The sequence below is a fragment of the Podarcis tiliguerta genome (assembly GCF_965153285.1).
Source record: "Podarcis tiliguerta genome assembly, chromosome: 6".
NCBI lineage: Eukaryota > Metazoa > Chordata > Lepidosauria > Squamata > Lacertidae > Podarcis > Podarcis tiliguerta.
Window position 1 is genome coordinate 16,639,326 of NC_139539.1, and position 17,648 is coordinate 16,656,973.

General features: G+C 45.8%; 1 protein-coding gene across 7 annotated transcripts in view; it reads left to right on the forward strand.

The window, feature by feature from the left end:
- The first annotated feature begins 13,278 nt into the window (after window positions 1–13,278).
- BCAS1 (brain enriched myelin associated protein 1) overlaps window positions 13,279–17,648 on the forward strand; it is a 53,508-nt gene continuing 49,138 nt past the window's right edge. For all 7 annotated transcript variants that reach the window (XM_083446902.1, XM_083446903.1, XM_083446908.1 and 4 more), the window contains exon 1: window positions 13,279–13,448. The gene's annotated coding sequence lies outside the window, so the exon portion shown is untranslated. The remainder of the gene's footprint in view (window positions 13,449–17,648) is intronic.

The window sequence follows — 17,648 nt, forward strand, 5'->3', positions numbered from 1 at the left end:
CTCTCAGCCCCACTCACCTCACAGAGTGTTTGTTGTGGGGGAGGAAGGGAAAGGAGAATGTTAGCCGCTTTGAGACTCCTGAAGGGGAGTGAAAGGCGGGATATCAAATCCAAACTCTTCTTCTTCTTCTTCTTCTTCTGCTCCTCTCAAGCACAGAAGAGGAAGGTGGTGGTGTTGGTACCCTCTTGTCCTTCACTCTCAGCTAGCAAAATGTCTTGGGGCAGCCTATCCCATCCTGATTGGTCCGTATTGGCTTGTGAGCTGTCCAGAAAGAAAAAGACCATTTCCAAATGCTCTGAGGCAGTGGGGCACAGTTTTAAATGGGCCACTGAGAGTGGATTTCATGCTCTTTATTCACCTCATAGTGGTGAGGAGGAATGGAAATCCCCCCAAAGTATCTGCTTTATAGACATTATTTACACAATGGGCTGCATGTGATTGGCTGATTCCAGAATTCTCCTGTAGGCTAATCAGGTTGTGGATTCACTTCCATCTGGAGCCGGATTGGGTGGCTCCTGTAGACCAATCATAATGCTGCATTGTTCTAGAACCAATCAGACTGCTGCATTCTGAATCCTATTGTTCTAGGACCAATCAGACTGCTGCATTTTGGATCCTATTGTTCTAGGACCAATCAGACTGCTGCATTTTGGATCCTATTCAACTCAGTACATAACAGACACATGCCCCCACTCTCACGACAGGAACCTTTCCAACCTACATCGCCAATGTCCACAACCTAGAGCCCCCTTCCTATTGCTTGAGGACATGTTCACAGAGGGTCCATGTGACTTCTGTGATGGAGTTGGTATGGTGGCCTGAAGTTCAGCATTTACTGGCATGATTAGTTTTCAAGGTTAAGCTCCTTTCCTTTTGGCTCAGAGTGGCAGGGTATTGTTGCATGCCACCCCCAATCTCAGTGTGGTGTGAGATTCCAGGGGTCCCAGGGTTTGTGTTTCCTTTTGGAAATGAGGCTCGGTAGAGACTATGGTATCTCTAGGATATATGGTTTATTTACACATATATATACAACCTGGGCCTACATTGGAGGGGTTCACAGCATTAACACCCCAAGAGGGTCCTGCCTCTCCCATAGGCACAGCCTTGGATCCAAAACAAAAATCAGCCACTGTGCTCTGACCCTTTCTCCAGCTCATCGCCATTACTAGGCTGCAACCATTTTCCTCCAGGTCACATCCCAGCCAACCCTAAAGACTCCAGTTGAAACTTGGCCTTTGTCTTCTAACTCACTCTGAGCTAAGGGAGGCACGCCTGCCATTGGCCCTTTTCTTTGGCTTTCCTAATGGCTCATCACCTTCCTTTTGTTCTCGTAGTGGCCCATCACCCAGGCGATTTCACCAGGAAACTGGGTTGCCTTATATTTTAATATTAGCTGAATCCAGGGGTTCAGTGTCTGGCACCTAGAAACTCATAACACAAGGGAGTCTGAAATTCTTAACACAGCAGTCTGACCACCAAACTCATAACAGTATGTTTGTAGTAGAGGAGTCACCTGCACTCTCCAGAGACCAATCACAAGGAAGAACAGAAATTATGCTCTCCCACGTGGCCCTGAGTCTCCCACTGTTCCATTTTCATTGGGTGATTCTGGGTTCTAGTCTTGCGAGAGATGCATTAAAAAAAAAAAAAAACATTTTATCTACATTTTCTACACCATGCACTATTTTGTCCTCCCACACTTTCCCCTCTAAACTTTAAAAGCACACTTTTTAATAAGGTCAAAAGGTGTGAAAGACATTGCCCCAAACTCCACACACCTGATCCAGAAAATTTAATCGGGGCAGGGGAGGGTGTTAAATGTGAGCTGCCAAAAAACTGCAAAAATGTTTTACAGAAAACCCAGGGTCAGGTGTATATGTATTGTGTGTATTTGTGTGAATGAGGGATTATTTCCTCAAAAGATATTAGTCCTATGGTGGGACAGAGAGGCTGTCAGAAAATCTGTTTTCTAAGCACCTTTTCCCACTTCACTTCATGGCCTGATAGTTTTCCAGGCAGATTGGGAATATATTTAACTGCCTGCCTTTAAAATAATTCAATGCTGTCATCTGCTGACCGTATCAGGGATAGCAAGCATGTTACCTAGGCTGGGGGCATGTGCTGGTAATAAATACATAGGAAATAGAAAGCAAGTGAAATAAAATGTGATTTTGTTGGCCTAATGGGTCAGTCACGCAAATGAACAGGTATGGTAAGCATTGATGGAAGATTAGCAAAGTATTTTGCCCATGTTTTTCATGATGGTCCGAGTACTATTACAATACAGGCAACCCCCAATTTGCAGAGGGCTTGAGTTCCAGGTCATCATGCATGTTGACTGAATGTGCACAAGCCTGTCACACCCCCATTCTGCCCTCTTCTGGATCTGAAACTGGCATGCGCTGGCACAGTCGTGCGTGCTTGGAACATATGCAAAATGGGAGTTGCCTGTACGTTGGGCTTTTCCATACTTCTGTTTGTCCCTACCTATGCATTTGGAAGGACAGATCGTGAAGCTGAGGCTCCAATACTTTGGCCACCTCATGAGAAGAGAAGACTCCCTGGAAAAGACCCTGATGTTGGGAAAGATGGAAGGCACAAGGAGAAGGGGATGACAGAGGATGAGATGGTTGGATGGTGTTCTTGAAGCTACCAGCATGAGTTTGATCAAACTGCGGGAGGCAGTGGAGGACAGAAGTGCCTGGCATGCTCTGGTCCATGGGGTCACGAAGTGTTGGACACGACTAAATGACTAAACAACAACATGCATTTGTTCTGTGATTTCTAGGCATGGGTCAGAGAGGTTTTTCATTTGCCTGCTTTCCCCAGGAAAACCTGCTCCCCAGGAAAATCATCTATCCCTGGCATTGTAGGGGCAAGAAAAGAGAAATAGCAGCTACCACAAAAAATGGCGCCTCTCACTGGTAGCAACCATTTTATTATGGATGGTCCTGTTTTATTTGCCCTAAATGTTACAGAGCCATGTAATATTTGGAACATCTTGGGCAAGGTGACTCCAAGTTCATTGCAGAATGAAATTGGCAGCATCCTCCTTGAGCCTCGTGGTTCATTGGGGCCCCACTGAAGCAGAGGACCAGCCCCCGTTTGCATTCCTTGTATGCTGTTTAAGGTAGAAAGGAACAGAGTCTGACTGAAATACGTGGAGGGAGGTTTGAATCTGTGAGCATTGCAGATTTACTATACAGAGCAAACCTGGAAGTAAATTTTCTAAAATTAATCCAGAGTGTGTTTTCATTCCTCCTGACATAATGACTTTAGCAGACTAGTATATGACCTCTGCAGTGGTGCAATAAGGTAATAGCCTCTGAACTTAATGTCCTTCCACAGAGCTCTACATTCACTTGACTTTCTCCTCATATTGGATGCCCTCTCCCTCACTAACTTACCTGCAGGAATATTGTTGTTAGTGCTGTTATAAAAGTTCTATGATGCCTTACCTCCCGATGGAATTGAAAACATTATTATCTAAAAACATTTTGTAAATATTTTCAAGGAGACAAGTTATTTCAGCCACTAATGTGTGCTGAGTTCCTCTTGAGAGTTAATAATGCTGGAGACACACACACACATCACCAGAGAGGACATCCCACAAACGGGAACCACCACCTAGAAGGCTTTGTCACAGGTCAACATCAACCAGACAGCAGCCAGTGGCGGCACCACCAACAGGCCCTCTCTAGTCCGTTGTAGTGGCAGGTGACAGCCAAGATGGGCCCTGTCAAGCCCCACCATGCCCCACCCTTGTAGTCCCATTGCCGAGCAAGTGTGCAGAGCTCAGTGGAGTGTGAGGCCAAGCGAATAGTAGAGTCTATACTTGCCTGGAGGCAGAGTCAGAATATGAAGTCAGGTCCATTCCAAGGGTTGGACAAACAGCAACCCATGTAGTCAGACAATCCAGAGGTCAGGGAGTTCAATGATCACGAAACCAAGAGTCCAAATGGAGAGCTGAGAGCAGCAAGCATTGTGACTGCTGCTGAGAGCTCTGCTTAAGAAGGCTGCAGCCTTCTTTCCCATCAGGGCCTTCTCCATGTCCTTGAAGGTTGATCAGCTGCAGGTGGAGTCATTCCACCTTCTCCTGCTTCAGGCTGCTGTTCAGCAGGTGAAGCCAACTCCTGCCTCATGACACCCCATATGGCAGGTGCTGGCACTGGGCCTGATGATAATTCCATGCTGGTATCTCTAGCTGGTGGAGGGACGCGGGTGGCACTGTGGGTTAAACCACAGAGCCTAGGACTTGCCGATCAGAAGGTCAGTGGTTCGAATCCCCGTAATGGGGTGAGCTCCCGTTGCTCGGTCCCTGCTCCTGCCAACCTAGCAGTTCGAAAGCACATCAGAGTGCAAGTAGATAAATAGGTACCGCTCTGGTGGGAAGGTAAACGGTGTTTCCGTGCGCTGCTCTGGTTCGCCAGAAGCAGCTTTGTCATGCTGGCCACATGACCCGGAGGCTGTATGCCAACTCCCTCAGCCAATAAAGCGAGATGAGCGCCACAACCCCAGAGTCGGTCACGACTGGACCTAATGGTCAGGGGTCCCTTTACCTTTATCTCTAGCTTCTATCTTACCCCTAAAGCAGGCCAGGCCATTCTTTTTCTTGCCAGCTGGCAACCTGAATAGCTAGGCACAATGGAAGACGAGGGACCATAAGTCTGAAGCAGACAGTAATGGAGGGTGGGCAGCTAGGGCTCATCCATACTTCTACTCTGTCAGTGATTTCTTTCATTTGTCTTAAGATTTTTAGGTGTGGGTCTGATAAGTTTTCCTTTTGTCCTAGTGCTTTCCCCAGGAAAACTTGTGGGTTACTGAAATATACTTGGAGTCGAGAAACAGTTACCACAAATATCAATTCACAGAAAACTGATTATATCTGTGAGCATTCATCCTGATTTCTTTGCAGGTAGGTTAGATTACATTGTGTCAAAGCAAGTGTCATCCCACAGTTTCCAGTGCATTTCCCCATCACTTTCCTTATTGCAAAAAGTCCGGTCTTTATTTGGGAAGCAGGTTGGCTACTTAAAACCTCCCAGCTAGAACGGCGCAACCTGAATTTACCAGTATGTGAATGAATCCCACTCAAAAATGCCACCAGTTTGGAAGCGCCCTGTGACAGGTCTGTGAGCAGGCAAGATCTGTTTGCATGCAAATTCTACGGGCATTCGCCCTGATTTGCTTATGAGATGTTTATTCATCTTCCCGTTAATCATCTGAGCGTCCCACACTTTTCAATGAATTTATGTGTCACTTTCTTAAGCACAAAAAGTCTGTGGTTGTTTTTAAAGTGGATTTGTTGCAGTGGTGTGATAGAGCACTTTAATCCCCTTTAATTGCACAAACCTCAATTTCCGGTTTGTGCTCGAATCCCTAGAGCAAAACTGGTGGCAGTCTAGAAGCAGACCTTCCTGCTGGTGCACTGTATCAGTGTTTGCTGTGGTATTAAAAAAGCCCCAGGCTGATCCTTGCAAGAAATGTTTTCTGTTTGATTACTGGACTAGCCTGGTAGTAGCAGCTTCTGAGCTGGCACTGCAGCAAAATACAGACACCACCACCATCAGCAAAGTGACATGAAAGAGATCAGTCTAGACATGAATAAGCCATTTGTTGAGTCAGCTGAGCTCCTCATGCTTTACTCTGAAAGAGAGGAAGAGGGGGGAAAGATGTCGAAGATAACAGCCTCGCTTAAAACGCTACAACTGCTTTGACGAGAGGAGGGGAACCGTTGTCTCCACTTTGCAGTAACTTGCATTAATGGAGCGAAATATTTAGCATGGTATTGCAATCAATGGGGCATATTTGGTGGGAACGCAGAGCAGCTCGCACAAGGGGAGCGATTGTGCTTCCCAAATGCCTGCCCCACCCACCTCCCGAGCATCCTCACAATGGCTTTCTGTTTTAGTTTTGCTTTCTGACACAGTAACCTTCTCTCTTCTCTGGAAGGCTCCTACGTGAAGAAATAGCTGCTTTCAGTTTTGTCATTCTTCTTAAACACTATTCCCTAGTTAAAAACACAAATATTAGAGGTGCATTTATTTCCTATCACTTTATTAAGAGCCTCTCAAGGGAAAAACCTTACCAAGATCCAGAGAGAGGAGGCCTTCTCACAAGGCAAATTTGCAGGGCACCACTTAAAGGTAGTGAGTGCCTGGAGGCGGTTGGAGGATGGATGGTGGCTAACAGATTGAGGTTGAATCCTGACAAGACAGAAGTACTGCTTTTGGGGGACAGGGGGCAGGCAGGTGTGGGGGATTCCCTGGTCCTGAATGGGGCAACTGTGCCCCTGAAGGACCAGGTGCGCACCCTGGGAGTCATTTTGGACTCACAGCTGTCCATGGAGGCGCAGGTTAATTCTGTGTCCAGGGTGGCTGTCTACCGGCTCCACCTGGTACACAGGCTAAGACCCTACCTGCCCGCAGACTGTCTTGCCAGAGTGGTGCATGCTCTAGTTATATCCTGCTTGGACTACTACAATGCGCTCTACGTGGGGCTACCTTTGAAGGCAACCAGGAAACTGCAATTAATCCAGAATGCAGCAGCTAGACTGGTTACTGGGAGTGGCCACCGGGACCACATAACACCGGTTCTGAGAGATCTGCATTGGCTCCCAGTATGTTTCTGAGCACAATTCAAAGTGTTGGTGCTGACCTTTAAAGCCCTAAATGGCCTCGGTCCTGTATACCTGAAGGAGCCTCTCCACCCCCATCATTCAGCCCGGACACTGAGATCTAGCGCCGAGGGCCTTCTTGCAGTTCCCTCATTGCGAGAAGTGAGGTTACAGGGAACCAGACAGAGGGCCTTCTTGGTAGTGGCGCCCACCCTGTGGAACACCCTCCCTTCAGATGTGAAGGAAATAAGCAGTTATCCTATCTTTAAAAGACATCTGAAGGCAGCCCTGTTCAGGGAAGTTTTTAATATTTAATGCTGTATTGTTTTTAACACCTGATTGGGAGCCACCCAGAGTGGCTGGGGAAACTCAGCCAGATGGGTGGGGTATAAATAAATTATTATTATTATTATTATTATTATTATTAGGTAGGGAAATTATCATGCAAATCCCCACCCAGCCATGACAGGGAATAGGGAACTGCCTTATACCGAGTCAGATCAACAGTCCATCCTGCTTAGTATTGTCTGCACTGACTGGCAGTGTTTCTCCAGGACTTCAGAATAATTTCTCTCCCAGACACTGAGACAGGAGCAAGTAGGCGAGGGAATGTATTGGGTAGAAACTCGGGTGCCGGATCCTAGGGGGCAGACCCTTTTGGAGGCCTCTATATTTTGGGGGTAGTGTGGAGTTGAGCATGGCTTGCCTCCAGTGGCTGTCTCCTCCTGCTGCTGCTGCCACAGAGGGGGAGGAGGGTTGAAGCAACCTCCTGCTGGAGGTGGCGTCATGGAGGAGGAAACAGCCGCTGGAGGCACACTATGCTTCGCTCCACAACCTGCCCCTCCAGACATCACACGGGTGATGTTGGGACATCATGCACGCAACATTAAGCCCCCCCCCCCAATCGCCCTCGCAAGCTGGTGCCCCTCGGTAGGAAGAGCAGAAGTGGGGGAAGCAAACCAGGACAGGACACATCCATAACATCTTTTGTATCTCTTCTCAAGTCTAGATTAACTATCCAACTGCTTGTGTACTTTTAGGTATTATTACATTTATATCCCACCTTTCAACCAAGGGTGTCAAGGGGCCATGACAAGGTATTCCACCTCTCTGTGAGGCAGGCTAGGCTAGAAGACAGGGACTGATCCAAGGTGATATTTGTGAGCATCATGGCTGAGTGAGGACTTTAACCTTCATCTCCCAGGTCCTGGACTGACACTCCAACAACCATACCATGTGTTCCATTCCAGGAATGTGAACTTAAAGTATTTCCCAATCTATTAAATTGCCACTTTGTCATTTAGAGCCAAGAGTCCCTCAATTCACAGGTAGGAGAATAAGATCGTTGGGAGGGAGAGACCTAGTTGTCACACAGAGATGATGATGGTGGTGATGATGCTGAATTGCACCACCTTGAGTTCCTTGGAAGAATGGCAGGACAGCAGCAGCAACAACAACAAATTAAACTAACCATTGGAAAGGGGTGGTTGGGAGAGCTTGTTCCTTCTGCCATACTTTCCACCCCACAAACACACCTTGATGGTAGACCCAGGCCTCCTTCAGATTATTTGTTTATTAACCATTTATCCTTCCTTGCTTTATACAATGGTTAGACTTCATTGAGCATTCATTCTGATTTGTTTATGGGGCAGTTACCATATTTTTCGCTCTATAAGACGCACCAGACCACAAGACGCACCTAGTTTTTGGAGGAGGAAAACAAAAAATATTCTGAATTTCAGAAGCCAGAACAGCAAGAGGGATCGCTGCGCAGTGAAAACAGCAATCCCTCTTGCTGTTCTGGCTTCTGGGATAGCTGTGCAGCCTGCATTCGCTCCATAAGAAGCACACACATTTCCCCTTACTTTTTAGGAGGGAGTCTTATAGAGCAAAAAATACGGTACATGACAATGAACATTCATCCTGATTTGCTTGCAGGGTGTTTGCACAGCTTCCTATTAGGTGTTTGTTCATCCCACACTTTTCGATGTATCACTTTCCAAACTACCATTTTATTTTATTTTTTGCCTTTTTATAAGTCAGTTTGTTGCACTAGGGCTAATGCACAAGCCTAAAGTCCCAGCATGAGCTTCTATCCTTCCTGCAAAATACTGACAATGTGTAAGCATCCCCAGAAGTCACATTCTACCTACACAAAGCCAGTTAGAATACATTTTAGTGAATAAGCAGAATATTATTATTTCCACCATGGAGAGTTTCCCTTTTGCTAGTCCACATAACATGCAGATGTTTCAATCAGCAGTTGGCTCAGATCATGTGGGCCATTTTGACGCCACTGTCAGCTGTTTGGAAGCAATTACAGAGCACCTCTTACTGTCACCACAATGAAGTGTAATGCTGTAAATGCGCCACAAGATTACGAAATGATAATGGTGTTTCACTTGTTCACGTGTGAGACAATGGCACCGCACAGGATTACAGCCCTGATGAACCAGATCTTAAGTTTCCTCCAGTAGTGGAACAAGCAGATGATAGATAAGCAGGGAAGCAAACAGAAGGCTTGCTAAGTAAACACTGAGTAAGTCCCACAACATTGAAACAGTATTAGTAATTGTCACTTGAGCCCGTTGTTCTTTTTTAGAAGCACACACCCTTCAGGTGCTTGTGGGAACACGATCTGATTGTTGGATTAACAAAGCCAGTTGTAATTTATCCCACTTTGGGGGGCAACCTGAAGCTAAGGAAATTGCATGAATATAAAGACATAATAAATTAACTAACTGAACAAAGGATCCATCTCACGCCAATAATTTGTTTTCAGCAGTGACCAACCAGGTGATCCTGAGACAACCACGAGTAAGGCATGCAAATAAAGGTAAAGGGTGTCCTGACTGTTAGGTCCAGTCACAGATGACTCTGGGGTTGCGGTGCTCATCTCACTTTATTGGCTGAGGGAGCCGGCATTTGTCCACAGACATCTTCCGGGTCATAACTAAGCCACTTCTGGCGAACCAGAGCAGCACACAGAAACACCGTTTACCTTCCCGCTGGAGCAGTACCTATTTTTCTACTTGCACTTTGATGTGCTTTCAAACTGCTAGGTTGGCAGGAGCAGGGACCGAGCAACGGGAGCTCACCCCGTCGCGGGAATTCGAACTGCCAACCTTCTCATCAGCAAGCCCTAGGCTCTGTGGTTTAGACCACAGCACCACCCAGTTGTGCCTCCAGATTTTGATATTCAGAGGACAGCAGAAGTGCTGGTCAGCACTACCAGCTGCCTTTATTGCCAAGGATGAGGAGCCTTCAGACATTGATAGGCTGCAACTCCCATTATCCCTAACCATTTGCCATGTTGGCTAGGGCTGATGGGAGTTGGAATCCACAACATCTGGAGGACATCAGGTTTGGATGATTCATAGCTCAGTAGGAGAACATCTGCTTTGCCCAGAGAAGGTTGCAGGTTCAGTCCATCTCCAGGAAGGACTGATAAAGTCTCCTACCTGAAACCTGGAGTCACTGCCTGCCAGTGCCAACAATACTGAACTAGATGGACCAATGGTCTGACTCTCTCCAAGGCAGCTTCATAAGTTCATCTGGTCTCCACTCCTGTTGTAAAGGCTACAATCCTCTCATTCATACTGGGGAGTCTTTATAACCCATAGGGCTTTTATAACCTGAATACACAGGGAGGCAGTGTCGTGTAGTGGTTCAAGTGTTGTGTTAATATGTGGGAGACTCAGGTTCAAAGATTCAGTCAGGAAGCACCTTGGGCCACTCTGCCTAATCTCACAGGGTTTTCAGTTTTAAACAAACTCCAATGAAGGGGAGCCCACCACCTTCCCATGGGCCCAAAAAGGGATACCAACAATTGTGGGCATTGTGCATATACTGCAAACAACTGCACACACCTGTGCACACTGGCTTTTCAATTTTGTAAGCCTATTTTGAAGTAGGCTTCTGGGAGAGTACAGCTGGGGAGGGGGGACTTGACTATTCCTCTCCAGCTGTAATCTCCAGGAAGATGGTCTCTTTCCCCCACTGCCCACCTTGTATAACTATTAGGCTTGGGAAAGCCTTTTATTGGAGCCAATGGAAGGCTCCTTTCGAGCCTGATTTCAGCAGGGAGAGGGGCAGGGCAGGGGATGCTGTGGGTGTGGACAGCCCATGGTGCAGAGGGAGTGATGGAGTGTCTGTGAGTCAGCTGTGTTTAGAAGAAGTGACCCCTCCCCAAATGCACACACACACCACATCCAGTTTTTCACCAGCACCTCCCCACATCGCTTCTCTGGAGAGCCGTATCCATTCACTTCTCTGGTGGGTGGGCTTGGAAGCAGTTTTATACCAACCCCCCCCCCCAAAAAAAAACCACATTTCTTCTCCTTTCTTTCCATGCCGATGTTATCTGCAAGTAGGCAGAAGGAAAACAGAAAGAAAGCAAGGGAGTATTTTAATTTCTGGAATGCATGAGTCAGGCTGAGATCAAGCCAAGTCAGGTGACACGTTGAAGAGAAATGTCTGGATAATGTGTGCCGCAGAGGGTGGAATAAACCTCAAGCAAATAAAGGAAAATGAATATCCACCAGGGCAAATACGGCAGGGCAAAGCCCAGAGGAGGACATCCTGCTTACCGCAGGCAAATTATGGACTGGTCTTATTAAAAAGAGCCAAGGTGTATGGACCCAAGCATCTGGGCATTAGATAGAGAGTCAGTGGTTTCTCTCAAGCATCCATTAAGAACAGACACAGATTTGCCAGTAATGAACTGAAACAAGTGAGGTCTATCATCAGCAAACTTTACAATAACAAGGTTTGGTTGGAAGGCACTTGAGGCCACCACCTTTCTGAAGAACTGAGTCTGGCTGGGTGACCACCTGAGAACCATGGATGGCATCCAGTGCACTTGCTTGGCATCCAAACCCGTTCCTGATCCCCTCCCCTAACTTAAGCAGGGGTGGGGAACTTTGTTCAGCTCAAGGGCCACACTGGCCCTTGGACAGCCTTCCAGGGGCCACATGTCAGTGGTAGGTGGGACCAGGGCTTTTTTTCAGCCAGAGCTTGGCTCCGGCATCTCTGGTGGGCAACAGTGCCATTCTAGGAGGAGAACAAGGGAGAAGTTCATGGTGAGCTCCAGCTCCTCTTTTTCTAGAAAAATAGCACTGGGCAGGACCATAAATTGAAGCTGGTGGCGCAACAGATGTGATGCTTTGTACCATAGGCTACATTCCAGCTGTGCAATAAGCAGAGGTTCCATATCTCTCTCTATCCAGACAAGCAAGAGGAATGATCCAAAACAAGCTTTCAGCCCACGTTAAAGATGCATGTAGCTGGTTCTTTGTGGTTGCTGCCTTTCCAGAAGAATGGTCATCAGTTATCACATGCTAGCAGTATTCTACCCAGCATTGCTCAGGAAGTCTAAGAAACCAAAACATCAGAGCAGTTTTAAAAGGTTCAGCCCGCCATCTTGATTCAAAATGGTGGCCAAACAAGCTGCTCCTTGATCTCAGGAACCATCATGGAAAATTTGGTTACAATACCTTAAGAGCTGTCCCAATTCATAGTGAACAAACAAACCACTTTCCAAAAGATATGGTTGATGAAGATTCAGCAAAAATAATGAAATTGCTGCATCTAAATATTTATTTTGCAATGCCGAAGGGGGGAGGGAAGAAACGAAAACAGTTCTGTGATTGTAATCTTTGCTGATCTTCGGTTTCCATTATTATTTATGACTTGAAGTGTACAAGAAAGGCTAGTTATTGCCCTTTATAAAGATAATGTTTTATTACACTGGTTTGCCTATGAAAACATTGCTCATTATTCCTAATAATTCCTGGAGATCCAGGATGGCCTAAACCATGAGTAGGCAAACTAAGGACCGGGGGCCAGATCCGGCCCAATCGCCTTCTAAATCTGGCCTGCGGACGGTCCTGGAATCGGCATGTTTTTACATGGGTAGAATGTGTCATTTTATTTAAAATGCATCTCTGGGTTATTTGTGGGGCCTGAAAATGTGGTCAGGGTTCGAATTATAAGCAGCAGGATGAAAGCAATGATAAATGAAATACAGTGGTACCTCGGGTTAAGAACTTAATTCATTCTGGAGGTCCGTTCTTAACCTGAAACTGTTCTTAACCTGAGGTACCACTTTAGCTAATGGGGGCCTCCCACTGCTGCCGCGCCACCACTGCGCAATTTCTGTTCGCATCCTGAAGCAAAGTTCTTCACCCAAGGTACTATTTCTGGGTTAACGCGGTTTGTAACCTGAAACGTCTGTACCCTGAAGCGTCTGTAACCCGAGGTACCACTGTAGAGGATAATTGTATTAGATAAAAGTATGTTATATAAAGCAATAGTTAGAAGGTGGGAATAAAAACATCACAGAGATAAGGTGGGAAGTCAAAATATTAGGAAAAAACATATATTGAAATTTAAGTAAATTTGTAAAGCTTGTGGAAATCAATAATAAAAAATATATTTTTTAAAAAAGGAACTTGGTGTGATTTACCTCTGCAAAAACATCTCCTTAAGTTGCATTCAGAGTACAAGGAGTACATGATACTTGACTGTGCAGACTGCTAATTTACTCACACGGAGTTAAGAGGCATCATCAACTCCAGAAAAGGACGCTTGTAACTGAACAGGTTTGGGTGGCCCTGGAAGCCAGGAAGCAAAAATACTTGAGCAGGGACTCCACCCTCTCCATATGTGGCTAACCCAGTGTTTGCGCTATTTGGTACGGAAGATTGCCCAAGGCACAGCAAGGCACCTGTTGGCCTCTGGGAAGGACTTTTGTAAACTGCAGCACCTCTTCCTGAACAGCTCCGAGAGAACTACGCAGCAGTGCCAGGGTCTTGGCGGAAAAGCATCCAAGGTAAGCTGTCCTTTTCTTTTTTGTTGCTATGGTCTTCTCAGAGCTTTCAGGCTTGGAGCATTTCCTCCTCCTCCTCTCTCCCCTGCCCCAAGGCATTAAGAAAGCTGAAGGTTGGCCCTTCCTATGGGATTTTGCCAGTTTCTGGAGCTGCAAAACAGTGTTGTTTTGTTTGCCTGTCAACATGGCTCTGTGTGTGTGTGTGTGTGTGTGTGTGCTGTTCCCTCTTGCTTCTGCCTTAGAGTAGAATCATTCCTCCCCCCTTGTTGAAATCAGATCTCTGATAGGGGATAAGGCCAGCTCAACTGCACAAGCAATCTCAGATTTCTTAAGGGTCGCAGAAGGAAGGTGGATAAAACTCAAGAGATGTGCTTAAGGGTCCCTTGCAATGTTGGAGAAGATCCAAAGCAGCAATGCTTTAGCTTAGGGCAGGCTACTTCATTCTCACAACAACCCTGTGAGGCAGATTAGGAGGGCGATGTGCTCAGGGGTCACTCTGTGAACTGAGATTCAAGCCTAGGACTCCCCAAGTCAGTTCCAACACTCTAGCTGCTTCTCAGTGGGATATTGATGTGATCCCAGCTCAGGCATGGAAGATCACTTTGCCCAGTTCCTATCTCCAGGCTAATCTACCTCGCAGGGTTGTTGTAAGGAAAAAATGGACTATGCTTCTTGCTTGGAGCCCCTTGGTGGAAGGTTGGGGTAAATGAAAATACAACAGGAGAGCTGTATACAGTTTGAAGTGACTTATATAGAACTGTAGCTATATCTTCCTTCTCATTTTGATATAGTCTCTGCATCTAAACATACTATAGTAAGTTTTAACGTGATGATGCAGCCAATACATTGGAGTATTTCTGTCCATTATCATCTGAATTTTGGACATGACTACCAAAGGTGATGGTGGTATTATATTATCACTATTTGTTATTGTTGTTTTAGTTATATTTATTACACACCCTTAACCAGAAGGTCCCAGGTTAGGTCATGGCAAAATAATAAGAAAAAAGCATTAAAGACAGTTAAGAAAAATAGTAGTGGCAGCAGTTGTTCCTCTAGTTGTTTACTTACACGGTGTGTAGCTTAGCTGGTGTAAGGTGTCATCGTTTTTAAAAAAGCATTTTCTTAATCATTTTCACAACACTCTTCTAAGGTTGATTACTATCATTCCCATTTTATAAAAGGAAACTGAGGCTGAGAGAGAGAGAGACATTTCAAACGGAGTGAGTCCAAATTACGAGATGTTCCACTCTTTATAATGAGACACGGATAAGAACCTCACACACACCTTTTCACACTTGTGGAGTTTGCACAACTTGAGCATTATGCTGTCGGCAAGAGAATGCAGCTTGCATACTTCACCCTTTGCACGACACTCAGAAGTGTTGACAGAGGTTGCACAAATGGTTTTGCACATCTCCTCTTGCCAGTGTATTGTAATGCACAAATCAACCCTGAATCGGATTTGATTTGATTTCTTTCATTGAAAAGGACTGGAGGGCTTTGTGGGAAAGGTGGGCTCTGTGGAGGAATGTAGTGCATTCTCGTGAATTATATAAATACATTGGTTAAGTATGCCATGTTTGGAACCAATTCACATGTTGCACCTGGGTGCAAATTTCCTTTTTCTTCTCTCCTCCAGCTCATATTAGCAGCCACGGGTGGCACCAGCAGCCAGAAGCCTTGGGCAGCTGCCAGGGCTCCACTTGCCCATTTACTACCTCTGGTGTAGTGTTGCTCCCAGGGCATTGTGGAAAATTAAAATGACAGATCACATTGCCTAGGTAGATCAGGCCTGACCCTATGACCAGCACTGGGTAACAATCTGATGTCTCACAAAGTTATGGCGCAACACTGCATCAGATGCATTATGCATTAAATTGGCACCTCACTCCCTACATCCAAGTGCTGCCTCTGCGAGGTAAGCCAGACATTGGGCCCCAGTGATGCACGGTGAACTCTGCTAGAGGGCATTTCAGCAATTGCCTGGCACTGACCCTGCTTGCAACCTCTATGAATTTGCAATGTTGTGAATAGGCCAGGAAATTCCAGAGCATTGCAGCAGCAATGTTCATGACACATGGCACTCCCGGATTACCTGCTTACTGAGCCTTCACCCGGATTACCTGCTTACTGAGAATAAATGTTGTCCACACTTTACAGTGTGATTCCCCATCATTTTTCATATATCAAAAAAAGTCTGATTGGGGGGAGGCAGGTCTGTTGCGCGAGATCACCAAATCTTTGTGCAACCTGAATTTGCCAGTAATGATTGAATCCCATCTGAAAATAGCAACAGTTTGGAAGTGCCCACAGTATTCTGACTTGCACATTACACTGGCCACCCAAGTAAACCCTGCATACAAGCAGGCAGGAAACAGAGATAAGAAGGGGCAATGAACATTATCACATTAACATGCCCTGATCCTTGCTTTTTCTGAAGAAAAGGAGGCTTGATTAGAGATGTGGCAGGTGAAGAGGGGTTGCTTAACCCTTTCCACTGCCAGTAGTTTTCCTGCTCCAAATCACCCTCCCCTGATCCACTTCCCCCCTTTCAAAATTCCCAGGACCTGTTTGCCTGTGGAGTCCAATGTGTGAGTTTCCCCTGTTAGGAGAATTCAGCACAGGGAATGAGCAATCTGGAGGCTTGCCTTCGAGGCCAAGCAGAAATCGCAGAGGCTTCAAATAGGACGTGAGCTCAGCTGGGTGCCTGTTTGAATTGTTCAAGGGTGGTTCTTGTTTACTCCGAGTGACTAATCCCAGTCCCTTCCCTTAGCGGTCGGCTCTGAAGCAGGGAAATTGCTTTCAACGCAGAGTAGAGACAGATAGAAAACTTTGCCCTTCAGATTTGTGGTGGGCACCACTTGGCACACATTTCTTGGGACCAGCAAGACAATTGTAGAAATGCCAAATGAGTGTTTCTACAGGTTGCCAACCCTTCTTTCCCCTCGGGTGTGTACACAGGCAGTAGCATCCGTCTACTGAGTGCCACTGCTGGCTGTGCAGCCGGATATTTGCTTAGCAATAAGTCACGTGTCTGACATATTTCACATGTTCCACATTTTTCCCCACCCGTGTCTTTTGCCATAGGCAGGTTGGCACCTAAGGCTTCTAGGCTCATGATCCAAACTTCATATTCCTGAATTTGGTGACAAAACTTCCTGCCTTTTACATTGTATTAGATATTGTATACATCATGCAGGGTTGTCCATTGCTAAGCAAACTTTGGGCTGCTGACTAACTCTAGTTCGCTTTGTAATGTTATGTACTTAAGCCTAGATCTTGGTTGTAGGGGTTTTTTGTTGTTGTTGTTTTGCAGGATTGAATTTATTCTGCATTTGCCCAATTGTTGATTTTTGTCATTCTTGAATTTACTGGCATGTTCTGCATTTTGTATATTTGTATTTCCAATGCTCTGTATTTTTATGATTTGAATGATTGCTGTAAGCCCCTTTGAGCACCGTTCACTGTGGAAAAGCGTCATATAAATAAACTTGTCCAGTCAATCAATCAATTAATCAAAATGGATGATACTTGATGGTGGCAGACTCATGCTTTTGCATGTAGGTCTGCCCCAATCATGTGCAAAGGCAGTGCAAATTAAAATATAAAAATGGGGAACAGTTTGCTGTGGAGTATTAAATTTTCCTGCCTGACTTTCAGGTACTTTTTGAATTATTGAGAAAATCCCTTCCAAGTGAGATCTGCTTGACACTTTCATTGCACCTTTTAAGGGACCACACAAGGTCTCTCTTGTTCGCTTCATTTTTAGTAGTTTGATTTGATTTATTGGGTGCTATCTTTCTTTCTTTCTTTGCATTTTCATAATGCTGCAACAGCTAGGCTCCAACAAGTCAGGTTCAGTCTGTGGAATTTCTGGGTCAGGCTAGGAAAGGTTCAGTCAGTGTAGGCAGTATTGAGTTAGACATACCAATGTCATAAGGCAGCTTTCTGTGCCATTGGTAAAATACATGCTGTACGTTAGGAGTGAGAGACCTCAGCCCTCCTGTCCTCTGTCCAGCTATTGGGGCTTTCCAGGCCACATGCCCATACCACCCCTGCTCTGCACATCCTCAAGGGATTTTACCTGGCTCTAGTCCTGCTCACAGGCTTCTCATAGGCATCTGGTTAGTCCCTGTGAGAACAGGATGCTGGACAAGATGAGCATTTGGTCTGCTTCACCAGGACTCTCCTTATTCCTCA